The sequence below is a fragment of the Aptenodytes forsteri genome, unplaced genomic scaffold (genome assembly GCF_000699145.1).
Source record: "Aptenodytes forsteri isolate BGI_AS27 unplaced genomic scaffold, ASM69914v1 Scaffold54, whole genome shotgun sequence".
NCBI lineage: Eukaryota > Metazoa > Chordata > Aves > Sphenisciformes > Spheniscidae > Aptenodytes > Aptenodytes forsteri.
This window is the reverse complement of record NW_008796044.1, coordinates 7,146,839-7,154,926: the sequence shown is the minus strand read 5'-3', so window position 1 is coordinate 7,154,926 and position 8,088 is coordinate 7,146,839.

The following is an 8,088-nucleotide window of genomic DNA, read 5'->3' as shown; positions in this document are numbered from 1 at the left end:
CTCCCCGCCGTGCCGGGCAGAGGGGATGCCGGTCCCGGTCCCGGGGGGCTGGGGGTCGCGCATCCCTTCCCAACCGAGCGGGTGCAGCTCACCGGATCGATGTGGGACCCTGCCCCCAGGGTGCCTTTGCCCACCCCCCCAGCCCTGCGGCAGGGCCAGTCGGGACACAAACTGGTACCGGTTTCCCTTTGCTGGTCAGGTGGGTGAAAAGCCAGCGGCTCGTAAGCAAGCCTGTGGGGGTGTAAGCACTTGTTAGGGGAAGTTATGGTCGTAGAAAGGGAGGTGACTGGTGTTTCCAGATGGAGCTGATCAGATCCAGAGAGTTTCCCTAGCTGGGGAAGATGCCGGTGGTCTCATAAAGCCATGGAGGGCCTGATCCCCACCCTGCTGGAAGGTGGCTGTGTTCCCACATGTGTGCGATTCCCGCCTGCAGCTTGTGGCATCAGGCTCGTGTAGCTGTTAGGCTTTGATCTGGGATATGAATAAACCTGCCAGGGCTTCAGGCCAATTTTGCAGAGAAGGTCCTGGCTTTCTGCTGGGACTGGCAGGTCCCTGGACAGGAGCAGAGGGAGGTTTTCAGGGGGATTGCTGCTTCAGAACAGTGGCGCAGGGTTGCAGAGGAGGAGCAGGTGCTGACATGGTGTAGCACAGAGGTCCTGGCCCTTGACTGGTCCTCGGAGGTGCTGCAGCAGCACCAGCCAAAAATGATAACAGGCATGCCAGGGACATTGCTCCAGCTCTGCGGGCTGGGACCACACTGAAGACCCAGGGTGGTTCAGGCAGTGCTGCGTCTGCAGCTCTGGGTCAGCACCAGAAAGACCTGAGGGTCAAGAGTTCCCCTTCCCGATGTAAAAGGATGGGGTGGTGTTTCCGCAGTGGAAACACAGTTATGAGGACTTTGACTTGGACTGCAGCTCGCAGTGTCTGTGCTCAGAGAGCAGTGTCAGTGCCCAGCAGCCTGGGAGGGGACGGGGACGGTGACAGGGACAGCCTTCCCCCACGGCTGTGGCTCGCCCTGCCTGCCAGCCAGACAGGGTGGCTTTGCTGGCTCTGAAGGAGGGTGCTGTTGCGGGAGGGGGAGTATTGTCAAATGACACACGATGCCAGAGCTGTCCTTCGAGGTTCCAGAGGACCTCCCCGATGGGGATTGGGGAGAGCAGACGGTCTTGGCCTTCCCTGTTCTTTTGCTGTGCGAGCTGGTGGGAGGCTACCCTGTTTGCATCCCAGCCCACCCCAAAAATCAAACCTGGGACGTCACCACAGGGAAGGGCAGGGGGTGCCCAGCACGCTGCAGCAACCATCCTGGAGCATTGTGGAGACGGGCCCGGGCATGGCGCAGCCACTCTGCAGGCTGGCCCTGCCAGGGGGAGAGCCGCTCTGCTGTTTTATCCCCCTCGCTGGTGCCTTCTATGGTAGCAGCAGCAGTGCCTGCCTGCTTTGCTTTGAGTGCTTGTAATGAATTGCTGTTGGCACCTGGATGGCTCTTTGCTAATGTAAACCTCGTCCAGACCCTCCTGCTCATCACCCAGAGCCGCTGGATCCCTCTGGGGGCTGTGGCTCATGGAGGGAAGTTGTGGGGGTCTCGCCGGGCTCCCTTTCCTAGTGCAAGGGGTGCTGGGTCCAGTGGTGGGTAGGATCTCTGTGCCCCATTCCCAGCCTCTGCCTGCTCTCTGGCAACCCCTTTCTTCACCTGGAGCTCCACTCAGCCCCTGACTTGCTCTTGCTTTATGATCCACCAGCTGCTTCATCGCTTTCCATGCTCCAGCCGAGCCTGCTGCCTTCCCCAGCAGGCTGGGCAGCACCCGGTGCAGGGCTCAGCTCTACACCAGTACCTAACCTGGGCAACTGGTGCTATGGGCTGTTTGAGGAGTTGTTTCAGGTTGTGCTGATGGAGAAGTGCATGTGTGCGTGATTTGGGAGGTGATCTGTGCCATGAGCCTTTGCTCTAACAGGGCTGTGCTCACACATGGCTTCTGCTCATTAGTGACTCTTCCCTGACCTTTTGTGCCACCAGAATGTAGGTCCTGCACCAAAGTTATCTGGGGTCTAAATCCAGCGAAGCCGGCGGAGATGTGTCAGGGATAAACTTGGCTCCAGCTCGCCCACAGGAATGGGGAGGCCGCCGGGTTGGTGGGAGGGAGCCCGGATCATTCCTGACCTGCTGCCTGCAAGTTGGCAGCAGGAATCCCGCCCGCCCCGTGCACGTAGCCCGGTGGAAGGGGGTGCGGAGTGGGTGCGAAACACAGATCGGGCCAGCTGTTAGCACGCCAGGCAAGTGCCGAGCTCTCCCCCGCATTGCAGCCATTCCTTCCGCTGGAAACTCAGCTGCCCGGGGCCACTGCCTGTTTATAGCTGGGGAGCATGTGGGGAAGGGAGCTGAGCCCACCACGGACTGCCCCGGCCCCACCGTGCAGGACAAAGAGGGGTGGGAGGGCGGCCCCGGGGATGCTGATGCTGAGCAGAGCAGGGAGGCACTGGAGTTATTTGCCCCTCTGTATCTTCCGATACCCTGTGTGCAACACTGCCCTTAACTGGGGGAAATGGGTCTCGCTGTAGGTATTGGATCCCTGTTGAACCCAGCCTGGCTGCGCCAGAGGGGCTCAGACCTGCCCTGCCCTGCACGTCGAGGGTGCCCACTGTGGCAGGGGCTGCTGGAGAGGGGAAGGAGCGGGCTGGTGCCCTTACTGACTGCTGCAGGGGTAGTGTCCTCCAGCCAGGGACCCTGGGGACTGTCCTATCTGCCTGGGCTGTCTGGAAAACCTGCCTCTTTCCCGTGTTTGCTCTTGAACTGGAAATGCTGTTTTCCAGTGCAAATGTGCTGAGCTGCAAGGCTGACGCACCCTCTGCTGTGGAGCGGCACTGAGCGCCAACGCACACCCAGATCCTCTTGCCTGCAGCCGGCGGGCGGTTCTTATCCCAGCCCAGGAAAACTTCAACGTTTTGAAGAAGTGTCTCATCCCAAACAGTGGGAAGGCTTTTTAGAGGAGGACAGGGAGCGAAAACTGGGCTTGACCCAAGATTTGCCTGTTGTTTAGTAGCCAAATAACTTGCTGGGGACAGGAGATAATGATTTAGCAGAGTGGAGGCTTGAAGTGGTTTCTGGCATCCGAGACCCATGTCCTAACCCCTTAACCCTTCTCTACACCAGCTACTGTCTAGTCTGGCACAGCTAAAGCGCTCTCCCGAGGAACACATCTCCTGCATATAAGGAACCTTCTCCCAGTGAAAATTAATGGCACAGCTGTTAGTCCTGCAAAATATCTATTAAATGTCACTCTTCCAGGGCAGCAGGACAGTTTGGTTGGAAACCTCCCAAGGAGCTTTGCATTGTCTCTGCCAGCCCTGTCCGGCTGCTGTGCAAACAAGGGGCTGGCACCCCCTGCCAGGGCACCCGTGGGATGAATAGAGCAGGTCCTGCCACCCGTGGGGAGGGCACCCGCGCAGCCACCAACAGTCTGCCTTTCCTCACCCTGTGGCGCTAAAAGCAGCAGCATTTGGGGAGCTCAGGTCCCCCTGCAGACGCTGCGCTGATGATCTGCAGCCTCCACAGTGGGGAAGGATGAAAATAACTTTTTTGGCCCTCCCTCTCCCAGGCTACCCCCACAGCACGGCTGCTGCAGCCCCTTCCATTTTTGCTCCTGATATGCCTCCCATCGCATCAAAGGGAGGCTCTTTGGCAGGCAAGGGAAAACACTGACATTTCGTAACAGTTTGGAACGAAACAGATCTTTGCTGCAAGGGGTTTCCATGCTCAAAGTACTTTTTGTTTGTTTGTTTGTTTTGAAGTGGGTTTCTTGTGCATGTGATCCTGGAAGTGATAGGAGGGAGCTCTGGGAGACGCTGGTATGCTCTGATCGCTGGCAGTTAGCAAGAGACGTGTAAGGAGCAACTTGAAGAATGGCTTTGATTTTCCTCTGGGTTTTTTTGAACATTAAACCCACCTAACTTGGTGATGGGGGAACAGCCACTTTTTGGCTTCTTGTCCAGTGGGTTCAGCCTCCCATTTTCATGTGGTCCCAGTGTCATCTTGCACTTTGGGAAACTGAGGTTGTGAAGGACAGAGCCAGGAATAGAAGTTATGTAGGTAGCAACGGGTTTGATAGCTGGCTTTTGTGTCCTGGATTAAAAGCAGATACAGTGAACCGGTCCTGGCACTGATGGAACCATTGGCAATAACCAGAGCAGTCGCATCTTCCCCTGTGCTCAGGCTTGTCAGCTTTCCCGCTGGGATAAACTGGCTTTCCTGCCTCTCCGCCCCTGCCCTGCAGGGGTTAAGCGGGTAGGAAATGCTGTCGGCTGGTGGCCTTGCTGCTGCACCTGATGCTCCCGGCGGAGCTGGGCAAGGGAAGGAAACGGAAGGGCTGTTCTCAGCTGAGAAAATATGCTTATCCTGCCCTCCGAGGGTCCTCCGGGGCAGCACGGCCCCGGCCCCCAAACACAGAGACCCCCTGCCATGCCCTGACCACCCTGGGAACGTCGCTCTCCCGCAGGGACAGGGCTGGCGTGGCCACTGAATGGGTCCCAATCCCTGCCCCAGGCAGGGGGGACTTGTTCCTGGCGCAGCCCCCAAGCTCCTGGGCATTGCCGGGGTCGAGGCAAGGATGCCCACGGACACCTGCTAACACAGGAGGGCTGGGTGCTGGGTGCTTGTCTCCCTCCCCCTGACTCCGTGGGGATATTTCCCTCATAGGGGGTCTGTGGTTTCTCCTCCCACCACCTCTGAAAAGACGCGTCTGCATTGTGCAACATGGCTGAAAGCGTTTGGGAAAGCAGAGCTGGCTGGTGGCTAATCCACTAGCTCCTTCCTGCAAATCCCACACCCTCCCTGCCCATACCCTGCTAGGTGAGGGTCCCGTACCCTCCTCTTCTTCTGAGGGTCCAGGCACAACCGCCTTGTGAGACTCTTCCTTCTAGAAAGACATGTCAGCCCTGCTGGCCTTCCCGCGTCTCACTCCTGTGGGTTGGGTATTGCATCCGAGATGTTTTGGATCTTGGCTTCGGAGAAGAGGAATGTACGGGACACGGAGAGCAGCCTTTTGGGATCCAGACAGCTTTCCACCCCCATCAGTGGGGCTGGATGTCCATTTTGGAGGTTTGGGGGCTGGAGGACCCACCTGGCCCTGGGTGGTAACGTGGCCGTGCCTGCCTGGGTGCAGGGCGGTGGGGAGGGCATGCCCGCAGGAGAGCCGTCATCAGCACCGGGGTGCTGAGTCAGCGGGTTTCCCACCACAGTGCCTGCAATTAGCTGTAATTCCTGCTGTCCTGGAGGCTGAGGTTTGGTGGAGACAAAGGGCTACAGAGAGGTGAGAGCTTCAGGTCCCCCCAGCTCCGAGCTAGCTACAGGCAGGAAGGTGCGACCCAGGGAGGCTTCCCGGTGCTCTGCCCATCACAGGGGTGGGCAAATGGCTGTGGCACCAGTCCCGGGGCCTCTCCCAGTGTCGGAAGGGAGCCCAGGCCAACTTGCTGCTCCCTATGCTGTGAAGTTTGTTTGGAAAAGGCCAATGCCAAAATTTTGGTTGGAGAAAATACAGTTTATTCTGGGTTCTGACTAATCCTAACACCTCCGCTCTGCCTGAAGCTTGTTTTTTATACATTACTCAGCAGGTCTTGCTCCTGCCTGACTATTTCTTTAAAGTGCATCTCAAACCTCTCTTTTTCATTCACTATTTAAACGTGTTCTCCAGCCAGCAGCCTCTGAGTTCTGCTCCCAGGCTGGCCTGGTGGAGCATCCTGCCACGCGCCTGCTGCGCCTGGCACCGAGTTTTGAAAACTGGAAGCGCTGAATCTGGTCCATGCAGAGCTAATTGCATTGATTGGGCTGAGCTGTGGCTGGAAACAACTTGTACCTGGGGTTGGGAGCCCCCTCCAGGGTTCAGGGGTCCGGGGCAGGGGCAGAGCGGGCAGAGGGAGGAGGCTGCCCGTGCCCTGCCTGGTGGCATGAGCAGGGTCACTCAGCAATATCTCACCTGGGTGCGTTTATTTGCTCGACTTCTTGCTGTGCTCAGCAGTAAGAGGGGGAGATCCGGAAACACCCCCCTCCTCTGGGGTGGGGGCAGCTGCAGCTTCTTCGGGTTAGAGGGATAAAGTTTGCTTTTGGTGAGCTAAAGCAAACCACCACAGTCTTCTCCAGGAGGCAGAGAAAGGGCTGCTAAGCCGTCAGCGGAGGGGGAACAGCCCTGGCAGCCCCTGGAGAAGGAGTCCTGCTGCAGCACGGGGCACTGGAGGGTCATTATCTGCCTGGGTCACAGGAGATGTTTGTGGGTGATTTAATCAGCCTGTTAATTATTACCTGCACAGCTCGTGAAACTGCTCTGCTTTGATGCAGGCTGCTGCGAGGAAGGACATACCCTGCAGCCCAACAAGGGCTGCCCCAGGGGTTTCTTCCAGCAGCGATGCCAGTTCAGAGAGCCTCGGCCCCTCCGATGCCCTATGGCTCTGTTGGGGGCTCCCTGGGGAGGTGACACCCCTCCACGAGTCACTGCCCAAGGGGACTGGGAGGCCAAGCGGAGCAGGCAGGGTGAGGGTGCTGCAGCCCTGGGGGAAGGCTGCAGCTCTGGGCATGCAGTTGCTACCGCTGAGGGGGAGATTTTCCACCTGCAGCGGTGCTCTGAGCATGGGCATCACCAGGAGAGCCTCAGCCCAGCTTGGGGCTTCACCGCAGGGGAGCACCCCTCCCTCTGGGCCATGCTGCGAGGGGTGTGCTGCCAGCACGGGGCTGGGTGGGAAGGGAGCCACCATGATCCCCTTGTTCTCCAGTTTCTCCTTTAATCCAATTATATAGAGAAGAGGCTTGATTGGCCCCACAGCAGCACGAGATGGTTTCTGCAGTGCATGACCTGGCAGGAGTGTGAACGCCGGTGATAATCTTTGCCCTGTGCAAGCTCTGTAGGCCTGTAATTACACTTCGCTCTATTCAGGACTCCTGTTTTCATGTGTAAGACTGCAGGGAGGATGTGAAACTGTCTCTCCTGCAGAAAAGAGTGCACTGGGATGGGGATGTTTGGGGTCCTGCTCCTGCAGCCGATTCCCTCATGCCCATGCTCTCTGCACTGGCTGGGTGCACCGGGCAGAGCACCAGCCCCGGGTGTGCGCTGCAGCTCCCCTTGCTCTTCTTGGCTTTTTGGGGGGGTGGTAAGAACTCCAAGAAACTGCTTTGGCACAGAGGGCCAGGCTGAAGCAGGAGGGCTTGGGGAGAGTGTGGCTGAGAGGGCGGCTCTGCCGCTCAGCCCCGGGTTGGACTTGCTGCTCGGCCGGTCTCTGCTGGAGTGGGCGAGCGGCTGAGAGCCAGGCCATGCGATAAGGCTTTCTGCAGAGCTATTTATACCAGGGAGATGAGGCACTGCTGGCAAAGGCACTGGGCCAGATGCAGGACCCTTCACATGAGCACTGTGGAAAGCGGCTGAGCTGGCCGTGCCGCTGGGCCTGTGCTGGGAAAGGAATCCTCCCCCTGAGCTGCTGTCAACGTTGGGGTGTGCATCTGGAGCAGATGGGACCACAGATGAAGGAGGCTCAGCAGGCACAGCCAGGGCAGCCTTCTTGCTATTTAACCTCTCTGGTTGCTCATCTCCCCCTCTCCCAGGGCTGGAGTGGGACAGAGGGGCCCTGTGAACCCTGCGGGCTCCTTCGTGTAAGGAGAGAAGCCAGTGGGCCGGGAGGGAGAGCTGGCGGGGGACCTTCTGCCCCCTTGAGCAAGCAGGTTTCACATTCATCTCCCAGGACTGATTTTCCAAGGTTATCAGCTAAGGATATTAGTTACTGTAAGGTCATGATGATGAGATCCCCAGGAGATGTGCGTCCTTGCCCTGCTTGCTGCAGCCTGGCTTGGCGGGGCATGGGGTGTGGCGTGGGGTGGTGGGGAGGCAGCAGGGAGGTGCTGGGAGTTTGGGGGATGGGTCAAAAGGTTTGAGCTCCCTTTGTGCTCTGCAACACGTGGGGATGCTGCAGCATCTGAGCTGGGAGCTGCTGGGGGGATCCTGGGGCTAACAGCAAGGGGTTTAATCACGGCGAGGGGTGGGAAGAGGCACGGGCTGGGGCAGCTGGAGAGCCGGGGAGGGTGGGGGGGCTCCCGGCCACGCAGGCGCCAGCCCC